The sequence below is a fragment of the Mixophyes fleayi genome, chromosome 8, assembly GCF_038048845.1.
Source record: "Mixophyes fleayi isolate aMixFle1 chromosome 8, aMixFle1.hap1, whole genome shotgun sequence".
Lineage (NCBI taxonomy): Eukaryota > Metazoa > Chordata > Amphibia > Anura > Limnodynastidae > Mixophyes > Mixophyes fleayi.
This window is the reverse complement of record NC_134409.1, coordinates 26,747,951-26,768,827: the sequence shown is the minus strand read 5'-3', so window position 1 is coordinate 26,768,827 and position 20,877 is coordinate 26,747,951. Positions and strand designations below refer to the sequence as shown.

Sequence of the window (20,877 nt, the reverse complement as noted above, 5' to 3'; positions counted from 1 at the left end):
TGAAGTAGGCAGCTGGCCAAGTAGAGAAAAAAAAAAGAAAGATATTAAGAAAGACCCATTATGCTATTTCTTTAGTGCCCACTGAAAGTGCAGCCCTAGGTATGACTCTGTAGTTTATATTGTTAATGTTATTTGTAAGGTGCCGCTGTCTTCCACGGCGCTGGACAGCGGGGAAAAAGAAGCATACATAAAACAGGAGTATACAAGTTAGACAAAATAAAGGCAGATGTGAATAGAAAAAAAGAAGGCCCTGCTCCGGAGAGGTTAAAATCTAATGAGAAGAGGGCAGAGCCGAGACTAGAGGAGCGATTGTGGCTCTGTGTCCAGGTTCCGTAGCTACGGCGTACCAGTGTGCAAAGCTGCTGACAATGGCCTGACGCAAGTTGGGATAAACAGTTCGCACAGTGAACATCAAAAAGGGGGTGTGTCTATATGACATTCATCATCATTAGCAGCATTTATTTATATAGCGCCACTGATTCTGCAGCGCTGTACAGAGAACACATTCACGTCAGTCATTAGGTTGTGGTCAAGCTCCGTGTGGGTGTGTCACAGCCTCAGGACATGACCAGCGCTTCAGCAGTGCAAGGCTGTCCTCGCTCTCTCTCCCCTTCTGTGAAAACACCCTTGAATTGCAGCAGGGACCAGTTGATGAGGCACAAGGCACCCACTCACCATACCTCCAAACTTTTTTACACAGTCAGGGGGAAGGTGCCGACTGGCTGGATGACAGGACAGTCCCCTCCAACCGGGACTGTCCGGCCTAAAACGGGACAAGTGAGAGGTGTGAGTGCGAGTAGTACGGACCGGACTTCCCTCAAGACAACCCTAGCCCTTATCTAGTGCCTGGTAGAAGTTTGGGGGTGGAGGGGAACAGGATTAAGTACTGTACACTGTGGTACTCCTACAAAGTCCAGTATCTATAAACTGACCAAACAATGCAGAGGGTCACTGTGGTGGATTGCTCTAAGTGATATGCCAGTGCACGGGACTATCTTATTGATGCCACTATGACCATGTTTCATATTTTTGCTTGGAAGCAGCCTCCACGATACTGGTCAGATCACCAATTATCAATAGATATATTGAAGGGTAAAATTTCTGGCAATGCTGTAATAGTAAATATTGGGCATTGTTGGGAATGTAAAAGGGGGCATCAAAACTTCTACATTTCCAAGTCATCCATATGGTCTTAATCCAGCTCTGGCCCTGACCCCATTATACATATAGGGCTGTTTATTGAAGAATAAAACACAGACTTCTCCAAAAGACTGTCATAAAAAAATGTTCTGTAAACTGTTGAAACCATCAATGTCAATCAGTCATGTATTAGGAGCTAATAGTGCAAAATTTTCTTGCCTCACCTTTGACAAGACAGACAACATGGTAACACTCACATGTTTATATGGTTGGAGTTAAAAATAAATAATATTATACGACTAGAACACGTTATAGATACGATATGAGACATAGATTCCCTTCAAAAAACTTTCAACTAAAATGTTTTTATTTTGTCTTCTATAGAGAGAAAAAGAGGGAGAGAGGTATCATAGAGATTCAGATGTTTTCTCTCAGCTACACCGCTTGTTTATATAAGGACTAGAATTAGGTTGGCACAGTGAGTGACTAGAATTAGGTTGGCACATTGAGTAAGGTGGATGCTTTGCATAAGAGTAGAGAAGAGCAACATTTTCAAAACTATTCAGCAGAATATTCGCTCATTCCACTTTTGGCCACATAATTTTGTACGATTCCTTGGCGGAATTTCTGCTATCATTTTTGTTCCACCCAAAACTCCCCTATCATTTTGTTTCGCCCATACTTCTTCACCCTTTTCATATCCCATTCATACCATTGAGAATAAACTGACACCACCATTGTTCCAAATATATCAATAGACTATAAATTCTGTAAAATGCATACACAGGTTTTACGAATACAGTGCGGATTGGCGTTCCACGGCGTAACCAATGCACAACTCAAAGATGGTATCGTTGGAACTTTGCAACACTGAGAAACGTCCTAGTCCACCAAGAAATTTGATTTTCGCGTCATTTTTTTTGCCAGTTTTACTCATCTTTAATCAAGAGGCGTTTTATTTTAGCACACACGACAGCCAATGGACAATTAATGCCACCCTTGAAGTGCATACAAAAGTAAAGTAATTAGAGGAAGGACGATCACACAACATACCTAGACAGGAAGCAAAGTGAAACTGCAGGGGCATACACAATGTCAGCTACGGGACCAAAGAGGTAGTTCTGGGAAACACAAATTGACAGACAGGCAGTCTGCTACTGAACTGCAGGGGACATGAGAGGTGCAGGTGTGGATGGAAAGAGAGAAGATGGCTGTGTCAGACACAAACTCAGCAGATGAATGCAAAATGATTGGAAAGAAGAGGTTAAATGTTAAATATATTTCGCAGAGCTTGCGTCCAGATGATAATTGGGAGTTTGCTTGTTTATTTACATAGAGATATTAAGCTGACAGTTTTCTTGGTTTGTAAGATTATTGGGAGGAGACCAAACCGTTCCTTGGATTTCTACTTTAACGACTGTTTTTTGTCACAAACATTTTAAGCCAACACAGTCAATCAACCCTGACCACCCCCCAAAAAAACAACTTTACAGAATGTGATCCTCTTCTTTCGCAGTTTATCTTTGATAAGCATGTTTAATAAGCAACAGAATGTCTCAGACTGTCTTAGCAATAGGATGGATATGATGTATTATGTCACAGGCATAGAGTTCAAACCTTTACTGGAAATGTGAGGGTTAGTGAAGCAAAAGGACCAGTATCAATCACTTTCCCAAGTCAAAATGATGACACCCAATGTAGAATAACTACTGCTAGGAAGAGCTGTGACTTCTCTGCCTCTCACATTGCTCTTTGCTTTAGGATAAATGGAGGTTTTGCCTGGCAGATACATCATTGTTTTAATGCAATCGATACATGAAAGAAAGCTAGCACCGTCTGTGCCTACAATGCACCTCTAGAGTCAGCATCCACCGCTTAAAGGCTGTGTGGGGACAGAGAGGTGGTAAGTGCTCTTTATCATGCAAAACGTGGTAAGAAACTCAAAAAAAAACACTGCCCATCATGTAGCACTAGCAGCAGCAGTCGGATGATACTGCAGCTGCTCCAGACACCAATGGAAATTTCTAGTGATTTAAAAGGTAAGAATAGCAGGGCAGGAAATTATATCACCAAACTACAAGCAAGGCTGTCATGCTGTACTATTTATAACAGCATTTTGTTTATAAATCTCCATACAGCAATATCACACAGCCCTCAGCTGCACGGCAGGACTTAGCTGCGGCGTTTAAGTGGGCCCTGGTGCTTTTATAATCTTCTATAAACAACCTGTTATGAGGCCAGAGGGCATGAGGGGAACTCTAATTTGCCTATAGGAGCGTAACAGCACAGCTGTGGTTTCATACAGTATGTCATTCATAGCTGCCATTAATTCATCCCTACATTCATTCAATTCTTTTATATTTATTTTTTTCAGTGTGGCCTCCAATGCCATGAGGGACCTTGAGCTGGAAGGAATTACAGGTGTTAGTTTAGTGAAATGCTAAATGCTAAATATTAGATGGACTTTTGCATCTGTGAACTAAGCTTACATTCAACCCCTTAAGGCATTACACATTGCTCATAGGATGTCTGCTGGAAAACACTGTATGACCATCACTTTTGCAGTTGCATTGTCCATTATGAAGTAGATTGATTTGAAAATAACACTGGAAAAGACATTTAGAAAACTTACTGGGAGCAATGGAGCTAAATACCCACATTAGCAGTAATAATTAATCATATATTACCTCAACTTATAGGTAAATTGTCACAGTGTAGCATTGGAGTTACAAAAATATTCTGGCAAACTGAGATTAATGGTGGGGTGTAATTTTCTAGATTGGTGCAATTACTGAAGGACACTTTTTCACTGTCAGTCTACTAAAAACCATATCTGCTGCAGAACCTCTTTGAGGTGTTGCACACAATCTTGCTTTATAGTGCAGTGACTGACAGTTGTGCTTAGAGATTCTAGAACAGCTACAGACTTTGGTTTATCATTCTGGCCAAGCTGAGAACTGCATTTTTCCCCAGCCCAGCCTATATCTAAAATTCAAGTAGGACGGATGCTGATGGCCTGCTAGCTGAGCTACCAAGATGAATCTCCACTAAGTCTGAGAATACCCCAGTGCTGCTATAGAGTCTCTCCACTGTTGGCCCCACTCTCGCTGTTATGGGGTAACACAACCTCTATTCATGAGGGTTATTACATTTTCTGCAGTGCACGGAGAACATAAAACCCAGTGATAAAGTGATTAATGGAGCAATGCCTTGTGGGTCTCTTTAGCAAGGAACAGGTCAATGGAGTGGTGCCCAACAGCATTATTGCAGGGGAAAGAAGTTTAACCCATTCAGGGGTTAGTTGTACGATTCTAACCAGAACACAATAATATTAAAGGTAAGACATGTAGGGTCCCAGCCATGTACAATTGAGATATATAATTCCCAAAGAGGACTTTGGTAGGCTATAAATAATACCCATTCAGTGGCGCACAAACCTAATAAATATGTACATGTCTGTGTCATCCTATATATCATTCCTACAGCCAATCATTTGTGTTACAACTGAAAACTATCCACTTTTACTTCCAACAATTAACACACTTATGTTTCCTGTGTATCCCGTCTGCCTTCTAGACTAACACACATAGCTTGCAAGATCATTAATATGTCTTGCTTGCTTTCGGCTGTCTTAATAACAAGCTTACCAGGCTGTAAGTCGTTTAAGTGTAAAATAACAAGAATAACTTACCCAAAGGGCAATATCAAAGGGGGCCCACACCACCTTGGCACTGCCAATCAAACGTCCACAGCAGCTTCAGCCTTCATTACAAAAAAAAAAAATGAAAATAGAGAGAGATCCAGTAGTAGCCTGTATGATGCTGCCTGGTCCTTGATCCTTTTAGTTTCCCAGATGCCAGACTGAAAGTTCAGGAACTGCAGATTAGCTGTACATCAGTTGTCTTGGTCTCTCCTCTTTGTCCATGAAAAATCCCCAGAAAAAAAACAGACAACATAGCAAATCAATCCTTGTGACCAACAGCAAGGTGGGTCTCCAGGTCAAAAGTCACCTAGGGACAGAGGATCATGTGCCCAGCACCCCCTGTACCCTCTGCCAGGCAGTCAGCTGCCTGCTCGCAAATGTGTGTAGATTTCTTTTCATGTCCTGTGTCTGGTTAGATGTCAATCATTTGTGTGGGATCTACCAGCGCAGCAGAAGCGATCTCTCTATAAGGTCATTCTGAACATCCTGCTTTTTTTTTTCTTTTTACAATGAATCAAGGTCTGTCTGCTGCCCATTGTCTTGCCATGAAGATGATCTGTCAGTGATGTGATCGAGACTCGTTCTGTGTTTATCGGAATTTATGTACCAATCCCTCCCCCCCTTGTCTCTCCCTTTCTGTGGCTCCTTTTCCTTGAGATCCCTCTTTCCCAGTGTGTGAGTTTCCTCTGTCTCTCCCTCTCCCTCTCTCTCGGCTACTAAGTGTGTTACCTGCAGGATTCACAAGCACCAGTTCAGCACCAAGTCGGTGTGAAAACTCTCTCTCCTTCCTTTCCCCCTATTCCATGCCTGTCCCGCCGCAGCCAATGGCACCAATCGGCACGCCCCCGCCGCGCAGCGATTGGCTAAATCCTTCCCTGGGGCGACACTTGATTGGATGACTTCAGGCTCAGGGTATTAACCCCCTCCATGCTTTCTTGGAGCACCAACGTTGAACAATATCTTCTCCAGAATTGCAGCAGGGGGGGGGGGGAGTTAGGGCTGCAGCTGCTGGATTTACAAATCTATTAAGTCTCTTATTTCCACTTAAAGTAGCTTGAGTTTGAAACCAATTGTTCTACAATCCCTGATCCTTAATGTAATAAGACACCCAGGAGATAATATATCATGTAATAACAATTCAGAGCAGCAATTTCTGTTCAAGACAGGTTGTAGTTCTAAAAAGGGAACAGAGCAGTAAAGTGGAATTACAATTATTTCTGTAATACCCTTTTGGATGAAATATTGATGCAAAAACTGAGTTATATGTGTGATCACTGTCTGTCTGCCATGTACATAGATTATAAAGTGTTTATTCCCTGACTGAATCCTCCCACACCTTGTACTGATAGCTGCAGAGGAGGTGGGAAGGTGTTGCTGTAGGGCCAAATTTTGCTTTCCAAGGACATATTAGAATGTTCCATCTTCTCTGCTATTTCTTATAATCTGCATAATTGACTCGCACATGCCCAAAATATGTAACTTCAATGATTATAGCCCATTTTAATGATACTTTTTTGTGCAAGTCAAAAAAAAGCCCCACTTCTGCAAAGAAAGGTACATTTCCTGGTATGTAAGTGCATTTCCTAACAGTATGCAAAATATTATTCATTCTAGCTGTTGAATTTCTGTAGTTTTTTTTTTATGGAAAAGTACTTAAGCTGTAAGGAAAAGAACAGACAATAAGCATTTCCTTTGGGTTTAAGACAGCTGCCTCCATTATGTAGTTTTTTCCTCTATTCTCTGTTGCTTTTCTGCATGGTAAACATGCAGTTTTAAGATAATTATACTGCCCATCATGTAATGCCTCCAAATTGGGTTGTCTCCTTATTTTCTGCAAGCTGGTAATGGGCTAAGGACATGCTTATCATGGAGAAGGTGTTGTCTCTCTTGATAGCAATGTGGAAAAATGTTTTAGCTGTAGCATTATAATGCCTTGCACATGGGCTAATTCAATGTCCTTTATAGTCAACAGAATATATGAAATGAGGGTAATTATATTAACCCCCTTAATAGACAGGATGGAGGAGAGTGCTCCTTTAATTTAGGAAGGGCACCTTGACAGCCTGCCCTAATCCTGCCAGACCCCTTCTGAGTTATATGAGGTGGATACGTCTTGAAAATACAATTACTTTAAAATAGACATTACTTTCTTTATTTTCTATGGCTACTTAGAGTATTATTTGCAGATAGACGCTCTCTCTCTGTGCAGAAGTGACAAAGGAAACAGACTCAGCAGTCATTCTAGTCGTTTAACTAGACATATTCTAATTCTTTACAAGCCAATCTTATTACATTTAATAGACATACGTACGAAGGTAAAACCAATCTCACAAATGTCAGTATGCAAATAAAAAAATATAAAATAAAAAAAACCAGATTAAGCTGTTAGTTTAGATGTCCCCCACTTGAATGTTAATAAATAGGACAAGATTAAACACGTTTGCAAAAATGTTGAACCAGTTGCAATACACTCCCCGTGGCTTGCACATGCGCTGTAATATATTTACAGGGCTAATTTTAGACAAAATGATGTCCAGGGCAAGAACCAAAGATAAGCCCCCTATTGCTAAAGTTGTAAATAAACCTACCACAGCTATATATACATAACTGAAACACATATTGACCCCTCCTGTTGACTATTATAGGTATACAAAGCAAATCACATTTTGGTGGTTAGTATACAATACAGACCACAATTTATTGACTTGTGTACAGTACAGACACTCATTCTGGTGGCTAGCGTTATATACAGACAAGTAGTCCCAAGTAGGAAATATATAAAGCAGATTTCCATTCTGGTACAGACCCCGATTTTGGTGTCTCATATACAATGAAGCCTTCAATTCTGGCAGCTGAAAATACACTGGATACCACCAGTTATCTTTGTCTAGGATACAATGCCCACCTCAAGGGCTGCTGAACTCTAGGTGGCCAATTAATTCAGTATCTAATGCAATACTATCTTTCATTTTTATAAAGCACCAATGTACTATGCAGCGCTATACAATGAAAGAAACATATAACATAATAGACTTTATTTTGTGTGTGAGCTGCAAGTAGGTTTAAAGGATCAGACGTGTAAATCCAAATAAATATGAAATATGCATTACCCATGGCATTATTGCAATTAATTGTTACATGTAGATTTTAACAGGGGCGGGCTGGGCCGGGGAGCAGGGGGCATATTCCCCCCGGGCCGTCAGAAACAAGTCTATTTCGGGCCGGTGTTGTCTTAATTGATATGTGACTGTCCCTTCCTCCCGGACCAGCCACCTTACATTACTGGCCGTGGATGCTCCCTCCCTCCCTGCAGCGTATCTGTAAATGAGCTGATATCACATGGGACAAGCACCACGTGACAGGTGCCGTACAATGTGTGAAGTGGAACATCCAAAGCGGCGGCGTGGCTGGAATAAGGTAAGTGCCGGCGGGGCTGGGAGGTGGTATGTCAGTGTATAGTGTGTGTGTGTCAGTGTATAGTGTGTGTGTGTCAGTGTATAGTGACTGTGTGAAAGCGTATAGTGTGTGTGTCAGCGTATAGTGTGTGTCAGCGTATAGTGTGTGTGTGTGTCAGTTACATTGTGTGCCAGTACATATTGAGTGTGAGGGGGCCACTACATGTTGTGTGTGTGAGGGGGCCACTACATGGTGTGTGTGTGTGTGTGTGTGTGTGTGTGTGTGTGTGTCAGTACATGTGGTGTGTGTGAGGTGACCAGTATATTAATATAATGTGTGAGGGAAGGGGGATCTTCTTAATATAATGTGGGAGGTAGTCTATTAATTTAATGGTGGAGTGCAGGTTGAGGGCTAATTATGGGTGCTATTTTATTTGTGAGTGGTGGGGAAATTTAATTTAATAGTGGGGCCTATGAAGTTAAGATGGGGTGGTTTTAGAGCTATTAATTGAATGTGAGCTGTTTGGGGGAAATTAAGTCTATTTATTAAATGTGATTATGAATTATTTAATGCCTAGGATGGTTATGGGAAATGGTTATATTTATTAAGTGTAAATGCTATTTAATTTATTGCTGGGGCTGTTTGGTTGGAGGGAAATAGGTTTGTTTATTAAATGGGAATACTATTTAATATTGGGGGGAAATAGGTCTATTTATTAAATGTGTATGAGTTAATTTAATGTTAATTTAATGGGCAGCACGGTGGCTAAGTGGTTAGCACTTCTGCCGCACAGCGCTGGGGTCATGAGTTCAATTCCCGACCATGGCCTTATCTGTGTGGAGTTTGTATGTTCTCCCCATGTTTGCGTGGGTTTCCTCCGGGTGCTCCGGTTTCCTCCCACACTCCAAAAACATACTAGTAGGTTAATTGGCTGCTATCAAAAGTGACCCTAGTCTCTCTCTCTGTCTGTGTGTGTATGTTAGGGAATTTAGACTGTAAGCTCCAATGGGGCAGGGACTGATGTGAGTGAGTTCTCTGTTCAGCGCTGCGGGATTAGTGGCGCTATATAAATAAATGGTGATGATGAATGTCAGGGCTAGTTGGAGGGAAGTAGAGCTATTTATCAAATGTAAATACTATTATTTTAATTTTGGGCTGGAGGGAGGCTTTATTATAAAATATGAGTGTTATATTGATTTAACAGCGAGGCTGGTTATAGTTTTCTAAATTTCATGTACCCATTTTTTTCCAAATAGGGCTCCCAACATTCCAGGATCCAGACAAGCACCAACTGATCTAAAGACACTAGCAGCCACAGGTGAAAGTGACAAGAACAGGTAGGAGAGAGGAGGACAGTCTGCCAACTGTCCTGAATCTGTTGGAGCAGTCCCGAATTTGGGTGCTGTCTCGCTTAGTCAGGATTTGGTCTGACTGCAAGGACAATTGGGAGGTATATCCCGCTTCCAGGGGCAAATGCAGGATTTGTAGAGGGCTGCCAGTGGGCGTGACCAGCATGTATGAGGGCGTGGCTATAATTTTAGACAGTGCTTGGCTGCTCTCAACTCTTCCTATCCCCATAATATACATGGGCAATGCTGTGTGCACTACTGTTAGGTGCACGCAGCTCTCCCTTTTCAAGCAGAGCTGTGTGAAGCAAGAGCAGGGTTCAGCCACCTCAATTATACAGTGTCCCAGGCTTAGAGGGGGTTTCCAGGCACTAGGAAACACCTCCTCGGTTTGCCTATGGCTTCACCGTGTACTGCTCATGAAGGCAGAACTCTGTGCACCTCACAATAGAGCACACATTATTGCCTGTGTATTGTATAAAATTTGTCTAAAAGGCTAACCATGTTACACCATAGGGGTCCCCCCTGTCTTAAGTACCCCAGGCCCCCCAGAGCCTTAATCCAGCTCTGGGCAAGGGTGTCAGATTGACACCTAGTGCTCTGCTCCTCCATCCAGTAGCACCGGTCATATTATCTGTTTTACGTTAAACCTAAAACAAATAATAACCCTATTTGTATATAGTCCAAAGCAAAAACAAGCCCATTTGCTGGCAATAACATCAGGTTTTTAAAGCAAAAGGGCTTTCTGCATTTTGATAAATCAGCCCCTGTGTTCAGTACTGTAATAGAACATTATATAATCTATAGCAATAATATGATTTATACCCCATTATAATCAGCGAGGTATATAGAAAAAAAACTAAAGTGCTGTAGGAAGAAGGAACATATAAAATTAAATGCAATATAAAGTGAGGTTTGTTTTTTGTTGCATATTTTGTTGTTCATTATTTAAGATTTATCATTTATAATAATAAAGTATCGCTGCGTTAAGCAACACTAAAATTGCCTCTTTTTGTATTGATAAATATATATTGTACCAAAGACCACCCTTTAAGGATGGGCCGCTGCTTATGGGCCAGTGCTATGTGCTTGCCCCCTGTGCTAAAGTCTGCCAGCCAGCCCTTGTTTGCAGGTATTCAGCATTATTGGGAACCAATAGGATAAGCACAGGAATAAATCATATTACTGTGTAGTACTGTGCATTCCAGCACTTAGTTGTGGTTTTGTATTGTAAGCTGTATTTTATTTTAGACTCTGTACAGAAGATTGCTGAAGTCTTTAATCAGATCTACCAACATAACACTTTCTACCAGTTACAAAATGCTTCTACTAAAGAGCTTATACTTTAAGTTCCTATTGCAGCAACCTGAACTGAATTAATTGAATTGTATTAAGAAGCACCCTTCTCTTCAATTAATTTAACACAGGTAACCATAATTATAAATTATGTGGGAGGATTGGTAACAGAGCATTTATACCAAGGTTATGTTGGTTATGTTGAAGGCTATGGGCCTGATTCATTAATGATCTTAACTTGAGAAACTTCTTATTTCAGTCTCCTGGACAAAACCATGTTACAATGCAAGGGGTGCAAATTAGGATTTTGTTTTGCACATAAGTTAAATACTGACTGTTTTTTCATGTAGCACACATATACTTTATAGCTTATTTGTACACTGAAATTTAAAGTTGATATTTGTGTGCTACATGAAAAAACAGGCAGTATTTAACTTATAAACAACAAAAGTTCCCTGGCGCTAAATGTAAAATTTAAAGACCAATATGTCGATAAGTGGAATTGTATTGATATAATAAACCTACAACATATGCAACAAACATGCAATTGTAATATGTAAACACAAAATAAATGAAAAAAGTCTGCAGATAGAAAAACAAAAAATATATATATGTAAAATAAAAAGTAAAAAAGGGGGGGAAGAAAAATGCAAAAAATATCAAACACAAACAAAAACAAAATATTGCATAAAAATAGAAATAAAAATAAGAATAAAAATTGGGCAATAAATTGGTTCTAAGCACATCAGATATCTGCACTCCAATGTCCTCCAAGCAAAAGTAGTAGTAATTATTGTACTATACTTCATCCCACTTAGGGTTCCGATGGAAATAGCTCTTTTATTTCTATTTTTAGGCAATATTTTGTTTTTGTTTGTGTTTGATATTTTTTGCATTTTTCTTCCCCCCCTTTTTTAGTTTTTTTACTTTTTATTTTACATATATATATTTTTTGTTTTTCTGACTGCAGACTTTTTTCATTTGTTTTGTGTTTTTATATTACAATTGCATGTTTGTTGCATATGTTGTAGGTTTATATCAATACAATTCCACTTATCTACATATTGGTCTTTGAATTTTACATTTAGTGCCGGGGAACTTTTGTTGTTTGTATTGTGGACATCTGGAGAGGACTAGGGATCACCTCCCCATCTCCCCATTTGGCAGCTTATTTATATATTTTTGGGTGAGCGCTGGTATATCGTTTTACTCTTTTGTGAGTATTTAACTTATGTGCAAAACAGATTACTAATTTGCACCCCTTGCATTGTAACATGGTTTTGTCCAGGAGACTGAACTTAGAAGTTTCTCAAGTTATGATCCTTAATGAATCAGGCCCTACATCTTTAACTCTTTATTGAGTATCAATTAAATTAACCTTTGTTTTTCCCCTTTGGAAATGTAAAATGCAGGAATATGTGATTATATATAGGTGTCAGGGGCAGGCTGGGCTGGGGGCATCTGCCCCTCGGGCCAGTCCCATAGTGGGCTACCTTGACCTGGGCCACCTGCATTTTTTTACCTTTAAAATAGGCTGCTGAGTCGAGTCTTGCCCCCCCGGGCTAAAATTTACCAGCCATCCCCTGATAGGTGTGTGCCAAATTCTTTAAAAAATCCCAAGTTTTACGGATCATTCAGATGGGTAATTCATGATTAGTAGTAAATTCCTGATCGAGCAAGATGTGAGTAAACCACTGTGGCTATCATACAGAAATCGGGATCAATCAGACAGTAAATTCCTGATAGAGCAAGATGTGAGTAAACCACTGTGGCTATCATACAGAATTCGGGATCAATCAGACAGTAAATTCCTGATAGAGCAAGATGTGAGTAAACCACTGTGGCTATCATACAGAAATCGGGATCAATCAGACAAGTGGTTCCTGAGTGTTTAGTAAGAATTTGCTTGACATGAGCAAACCTCTCTGAAAATCATACGTTTATTTGTTCTTTGATAAAGTCACGATTATAGGGGGGTATTCAATTGTTAGCAAACTTTTTTTTCCCCACCGCGTAAACAAAAAAATATATCTAGCGGGTTTTTGACGGCAATAACAACCGTTTTGAGTTAGCGCAGCAGGAAAACTCGTGCAATTCAATTGAAAAAGAGAGAACGCTGCCCCCGCTCGTTAAAAATTGTGTTTGCAAGAATTTAGGGGAGTGAAGGGGAGTTTTAAAGCGGTCATGTTCTGCATCCATTTCCATATATTAGATTGCATTACACATTGATAATATCTACATTACAGTACTTTCTCTAGCATATTTTTTTATTGAACTTTTTTGTACCATACAATCATCTATACTATGTCAAAACACATTACTACATTCATATTTGTACCAAAAGCATACATAAATAAAATTAATTAGTGATTTTATTTTAATATTTTATTTTTTTAAGGTTTTTTTATTTCATTATTTTTTCACAAGAAAATCAACTTACACAAGTCAGGCATTAGTGATAAACATAAGTTTAACTTTTTTTCCACATTATTACATGATTTCAAATACTTTTCAGAGTTTTTTATTTTTAACATACCCCAAGGAGGTGCGAGATAAAACAGCGTATTTGCCTGTTTTACCCGCCGCATTAAAAAGAAATTGAATAGCTTTTACCGTGGCTGCCTCTCGCATACCCTATACTTTCAATAGACCTTTTACTGGAGCGCGAGATGACCGTTTCATGAAAAAAACTGAGCGTTAAAAATGGAATTGAATCGCAGGTAAAGTTAACCCGCTCGGAAATGATAAAAAACAGCGTTAAAATGACTTAATGCGGTCAAAAAAAAACCTTGCTGATAATTGAATACCCCCCCCATAGTGACCAATCGCGTCGGTGAGTTACACATTACCCACATTGTGATCGGGTTCACTAACAAGCAAGGAATCAAAAGCTTTTGATTGGTTCTTCATACTTATTGGTGCTGTATGTTCATAGAGTGTCCCTATTCTAACCATCTGGGATCCCTGCTGACTATTATGTTGTACATGGTGGAGAGTTCCTGACTGAGAGATATATTGGGCTGTGTGAAGATCAGGAGACGGGATATGTTTCCTTAAACAGCAACCACTCCACAATTGGGTGAGACCGCTCCTAACTAACATCTGGTACTTTTGCAACATAGAAGTATTCTGACTATTCCATTCAGCTGGGTCCCTTATTAATATTTACACACTGTCATCTAGTATGAAATAAGAAGCACTTAAAGATCACAAACAAGCGTTGTTGTTACACAAGTGAGCTGGCGACTCAATCTGGATATATAGAGAGTTTACACCATTTATTCTAGACAGTGCCATGTATGAGACTTCTATTTAATCTATTACAATTATCCACAGTTGTTTCTTCAAATGACATAGATTATATGATAAAAGTCCTTATTGCTGCAAACTCGCATAATAATCTTTGTTTTTATGATTGATGAATTTAAATGTGCTGAAGTATTGTACATGTACATCATTTGAGAGGCGTGTATCATTTGTTTTGATCTGAAACCATTTGTTGGTATTTTTTAAATTGTTTCTTAATTTCAGTGTTTGTTATATTGATTTGTAATAAATAAGATATTTGAATAATCCCACAGGGATTCCGCCGTATTCAATATTAGATATATACGAACATATTTGTATACGTTTTTCTAATCCTGTGGTGCCCCTACTTGTTTTGTTTCTGTGATTTGTTTGGATCCGATCAACAGAAGTGGAAACTAAGGGGGGAATTCAATTAGCCACGTTACTTGCAAAAGCAATGTTTTGTTAAAACTAGTACTGTTATTACGGTAATTCTAACCCGAATTTCAGCTTGCAGCTCCGGGAACTGCGTGCAGAAAGTCAGCATTAAAAGTACCGTAATAACGGTAATTACGCGCACTAATAGTGCTCAAGTTACTTTTTCAAGTAATGCGGCTAATTGAATTCCCACCCAAAGGTCAGTGCCAAAGTCTGGATTATCATGCCTGCTCGATATTCCAGTGCTTGAGACTGTCCCACAATGTCCAACACTGTTTAAGAAAAACAAACAAAAAAGACTTCTTCCCAGCGCTCCCTCTTGGTTGCTGCCCTAATGTATAAATGGATATCACAACGTCCTTATGTAAACACAGAAAATTCCATACATATACAGGCGCATACCGAAAATTTAATAAACTAACAAAAATCCTTGACAAAACAAAGCAGAAGTCAAATCTTTCTGTGATGTGAAGTCTCTAATAGAATAGGAGATCGTGGCAAATTTTCAATTGTCTATGCCTTATAACAAAACTGAACAGCAGCTGCAGGCAAGCATCGGGATCAAGGATCCCAACGCATGTCTGCTATTCAGAGAAGTTTGCTCACCTAGGGCCTAATGCAGAGCTGAACGCAACTTGGGTCAGGGCCATCTTAACAACATTATGGGCCCCCGGGCAAAGCAGTGCACCGGGGCCCCTAGATATAGATATATAGATGTATACAGATACAGATATAGATATATATAGATATATAGAGATAAAGATAGATAGATGTACTTGCTCAGTGACCCTTGAAGGTTTTTTTTGCAGGTTTTTTCTTTTGCAGGATTATTTATTCTCATTCAGAGCCGTGCCTATGGGGCCCCCCTGCCTATGGGGCCCCCGGGCAGCTGCCCATCGTGCCCAATGGAAAAGATGACCCTGACTTGGGAGTAAGTTACGGCACAAAGATTTGCACACAAAATTAGCATATTGCAGTCTATATGGTGAGTCAGGAGACAGGATATGTTTGCAGAGCTAGATGCACCTTAAGATGCGTCAGGTGCAGATCTCAACGAACCTTAAGATGTGTCTAGCTCTGCACATGTAGCTTAGGAGCCTGGTTTGCGTATTTACACCCATATACACGTACACAAAACCAGATCGTAAGCGCATTAAAAGTTGGTATTTATTTTTATCGGTAAAAGGTATTTGCGATTAGGCTTCATATGATTGTGTACGAATGAAAGTCTTAGAATGTGTTTATGATCAATGAAGAAAAACACCCAATAGTTTCAGGAGTGTAATCACAATCAGAAGCGTTTCGCTAGTACTGGTGATCGTCATCATCAGTGAGTATTTGCGCCAGCCCTTATATGATTATAATATGACTGTGAAAGGTGTGTCTGTATTCAGATCTGCATCCAGGGCCGTAACGAGGGTTGTGTACAGTGGCGGATCCAGGAAGGGGGGGCCATCGGGGCATTCGCCCTCCCCTAGCAGCAGAAAGCTAGGTCCCAGTCGCCGATCAAAACGGGAGGGGTTGGGGCTAATCGCGAGCGGAAGGTGGGGATAAATGTGGGCCAGCCAATCAGAGTGGTCCCAGCCACCGATCAAAATGGCAGGGGGTGGGGCCTATCGCGATCGGAAAGTGGGGTTTAACATGGGCCAGCCAATCAGAGTAAAGGAGGGGCGTGACTATGCAAAATCGCCCCCCTAAACATAAAGTCTAGGTCCGCCCCTGGTTGTGCGGGGGGGGGGGGTAGCAGCAAATATAAAGGAGGGCGCTGGGAATGATGAAAGTGTGGAAGCTTACAAGTCTGCATAGGTGTAGATACTCGAGGGCTCTTTTCTAAGCATGCACAGAGTGACATCAGGTAAGTTACCTAAACAGTGTAAGGCCCAATGTGTAAATTCTTACTAAATAATTATTAACCACTCATCTGAATGAGTCCTAAAGCTACGTCATGAAATTTTTTTGTAGCATACTTGAAGTAATTTAAGCTTGAGATGCCACTCCAGTGAATGAGATTCTACATATATGCTTATACACGACCGATGCTTCTGAACACGTTGTGAGAAAAAAATTGTGCAGAACTTGAACGTTTTTCTGACACTATTCAAACCCAAGTGGTTCTCAAGTCCACATTTCCATTTGAATCTGCCTAAACGTTACTTGCTGTGAGCAGACAGACAGAACAGATTGCAGGATACACACATGCATATGTGCAATATAAAGTCCCATCAGAACGCATGCAAAATATATATTTTATAAAATAAATTAACAACTCTTAATGCTTAATGCTATAATCATTAAAATATATGCAAAAAAAAATTTGTAAAAAAATTTGTTTTCACTTTTTAACAGTAAATACATAAACTGGGATGTTTTAATACATACTGTACATAGAATGTGTTTTCCTTGCATACAAATGTCCTGTGCTATCTAATGTCATGCATATGTGTAGTTTTTAATACAAAGACTATGACATGGAAGTCATCACTATCAGTCGGCACTTACCCATGCCCTGTAGCAAGTGCAAATGATATGGCCAAAAAAACGTAAGCTCAAGAAACCCAGACCGTTCATCTGCCTCATCCATCCCCTGTTCTGCCCATCAAGTTGTAGGAAGTAGTAAGTTATTTGTGCTCAGACATGAAGTTCATGCAATTATGTTTATTGGTGTTAGGTCTGAACAAAAAGTCTACAGTTTGATGACACCTTAACCAGCCTGTCCCTCATTTCTCACAATATGTGGAGTATAACATGTACTTTTCATAACCCTGTTAGTATTCCCTGGCTCACCAGAATGTAAGTGCAGTGTCTCATTACATGCGGATAAAGGGACATTGTAGCCATGCCTATACAGGTGACTTTCTCACTATGTTACTCATTGTAAAAATTAATACAGTTGATATTGCAATGATACTGTTATACATTGTTCTTAAATTGAAGCCAAGTGGGTTATGGGTAAGAATCAGTTGGGGTCTAGTTCAAGGATAAAAGTGAGGGGGCTATAGCTGCATTTATTCTCCACCTCCTTTCTCTACAGGAAGTCCTAATCAGCTGGAAGCTAGCTCTGGCTGAAACAAGTTGTAAGGGCTTAATACTGAGGCAGTCACTTAATCATCTTGGCCTTGCCCCTTAATTAACTTGAGTATGTTCTCATTGTCTCTACCTAGACACCTTGTTGTCAGCTCAACAGAGGACCAGTGGACATCCCTTGGGAAGGGACAGCCTTGTAACAGCCCCTTTTGATAGACAACCACACTCAGAGGATCTCACTATCTAAGGCCATCCCTGACCCAGCCTCTGGAGCATAGGAAAACTACAGGGTATAGAGGAAAGAGAGAGAGAGTCAGTGGAGTTTGTTGCTCTTTTTGCTTTTATCCTGGGACGAATTTCAGCGTTGAAGTCTAGACTAGGCTGAGTAGAGGAGAGATAGTCAGCATTCAGCCAGGTGACTGTAAATCCTTGTAGCTAGTGAGGTAAAGGACAGATAATGTGATAAATCTGACTGGCATTTATTTACTGTTGTATAAAGAATTCTAGTGATAGTTTTATTACAATAAATGTATGGTTGTAACTTTCAACTGCATTTGCCTGCATTACTGTAGGACCCCTAGAAGATATTGGGTATGCTTCCCTGTAATAGTAAGGCACTCCTGTGTGAAGTGGGTGTAATTGGGCCAAATAAACATGGTACCTTAACAGAAGACACAGAGTTTCATGCCTCTATGGCCTTTCTGAGACTGCTACAGAATGGGTTGCTGGAGACAGTCCTTCACAACAGTGTGGGTGCCGTGCAGCTTCCTATGGGCTTAAGTGATGTTGCAGAGAAGATTGGTCCCTTAGTTGCAAACAATTATTATTAATTATCAGCCCTGCATAAAAAGACACAGAGGTCGGTGATCTTGTGCTCAGCTTTTCTGAAGTGCCAGCTACGTATATGCACTTTAATGGAAGCAAAATGCCCCACAGTAAGCACACAGAGTGTAGGTGCGTGTTTATTTCTGCAAGTGGTCTAATAAAAGCACCAGGGATATTGAATTTACGTCCAATGCATTTTTATTGATTAAAAGCATGGCAGGTGAAAACGACCATCAAGGGCAAATTCTAAAAAGTAATCTGTATATTTTTATATATTTTTTTGTTTTCCTGCATTGGTAAAGCTGTGTTTTTCTCTACTGCCGTTATTGTTATGGGGGGTATTAAGTTAAGGGCATGTTTTAAAGTAGTTTTAACACTTTTTATTAAGCACAGAAAGCACAGCAGTTTGTATTTTCATAATTCTTTACTGAAAAAAGAAAATGTTTTAACTGATAATGGCATCTAATTGTATCCTTATCTGTCCATAACTGTAGAGTGCTGCTTGCAGGTAGTAGTTGCAAAAGAATAAATATTGCAAAAGAACCCACAGTGACGAAATTATTTTTGGATGACTCCTATACTATAAACAAATTGAATGCCTTTGTTTACTCTCCTATCCTTCTATATATTACTGTCCTTTATCTTCATCGTTACTACTTTTTTATTATTTCAGTTATTTTTCCAATACTTCTGTATTATTTCAGATTTAATATTAATTCCATGTGATTTTATTTTAATTTCATAATAATGTGTTCTAATCTACCACATTAAAGTAATGCAATGGTCACTCTAACGCTATTATTTATTTCTAGCATGGTAATAAATCACCACCCATTATTTTATACATGCAGTATCCCATTATTACCATTATCCTAAAAGTAAAGTGGGGAACAGTAGCGAATGTTTTGATATTTGTTGACTAAAGTGATTTTGTGAGACAGTCAGGTACTGTCATATTTATATGTGTGTATCTATTTGATGCTAAAATTCTATTGTCCTAATGGTAAATAATGGGTAGGGTAAAACCCCTGAAATGACCCCTAAATGCTCAATCTCTGGAGTACTAATTGTCAGGCGCTGTCTCCGCACTGACACTAGGTGCAGGAAACGGGCGCCTGCGCTTACCTGACAGCCGCGGGACACGCCCTTGTTTCCTTGCATGCTGTGTGTGCATGCTCAGCTGACTCTTGCCCTGTTGCTAAGCAACAGAACATTTCCCTCGCTCACCTGTTGGCGGTCAGCGTGTCTGACCGCCGAATCTCCCTCACCCAATAAGGGTGCACCTTACTTTTTAATATAGCGTCCTTTGGCACCATTAGGGTGCCAGAGTAATGGTTCACTCCCTACTCTAGTGTCTCCTGTTACTTCTGATCCGGTATTCTTTGGTTCTGACTCGGCTTGCTCCCTGCTATTCTCCTGTGTTACGATTCAGTACCTTGTTGCTCGGCTGCTTTGATTATTTGGCTTGACCTGACTGCTCTCTGGATCCTCCCTGTGTACCACTCAGCTCATTTGACCTGGACCGTCTGACTACACCTGTCTACTACTGTCGCTACACCATTGACTGTCCCTCTGCAGCTAAGCTCAAACTCCCATGCAGGGGTCCCTGGTGAATACCAGGGGTACGTTAGACTCCGCGTCTCCCTGTTCAGTTGCGTTAATACTGGTTAGCGGCCATCCCTGCAAAGTCTACCAAGATTCAGGTGAGGGCACTGTTCCATATTTCTAAAATGTACACTACTACTTGATAACCTGGGCTACCACTTTTATCTCAGTTACATATATCATTATCATCAATATTTATTAATAAAGCATCAGCAAATTCCGTCGTGCTTTACAATATTGGACAAACACAGTAATAAACAAACTGGGTAAAACAGAAAAAGAGGTGAGAGGGCCCTGCTGGCAAGCTTACAATCTAAGGAACAATGGGAGTTAAATTCATTAGTTTAAGTCTACATATTGCATTTTGGACCAGCCAGATTGCAAAATAGATCGTTGGGACTTGAGTCTGTTTAGTGGCTGACCCGTAAGGAGAGAATTGCAATAGTCAATGCGGGAGATGTTGAGTGCATGGATTAAGGTTTTTGGAGTGTCTTGTGTGTTCTGGAAATGTATTTTAGATGTATGTAACATGATTTAGATATAGAGTCGATGTGGGGAACAAAGGATAGTTCAAGTCAAGAATCACACCTAGGCAGTGAGCTTGATAGGTGGGGTTTAAGGTCAAGTTGTAAACAGAAATAGAAATGTCAGGTATGTTGCTGTTGGTGGGTGGGAATATTATTAACTCTGTTTTAGAAAGAATGAGTTTGAGTTGGCGAGAAGACATCCAAGATGAAATGGCATCAAGACAGTCCATAACGCGAGACAACACAGATGTCGAGAGATCAGGAGAGGATAGATAAATTTGGGTATTAT

General features: G+C 40.1%; 2 protein-coding genes across 2 annotated transcripts in view; one reads left to right on the top strand and one right to left on the bottom strand.

Annotated features, from left to right (window-relative positions):
- Nucleotides 1-5,624, bottom strand: part of BRINP2 (BMP/retinoic acid inducible neural specific 2) — a 163,481-nt gene extending 157,857 nt beyond the window's left edge. The window contains exon 1 of the mRNA XM_075182196.1: nucleotides 4,832-5,624. The gene's annotated coding sequence lies outside the window, so the exon portion shown is untranslated. The remainder of the gene's footprint in view (nucleotides 1-4,831) is intronic.
- Nucleotides 1-20,877, top strand: part of LOC142099084 (uncharacterized) — a 195,024-nt gene that overhangs the window by 68,534 nt on the left and 105,613 nt on the right. The gene's annotated exons all lie outside the window — the stretch shown is intronic.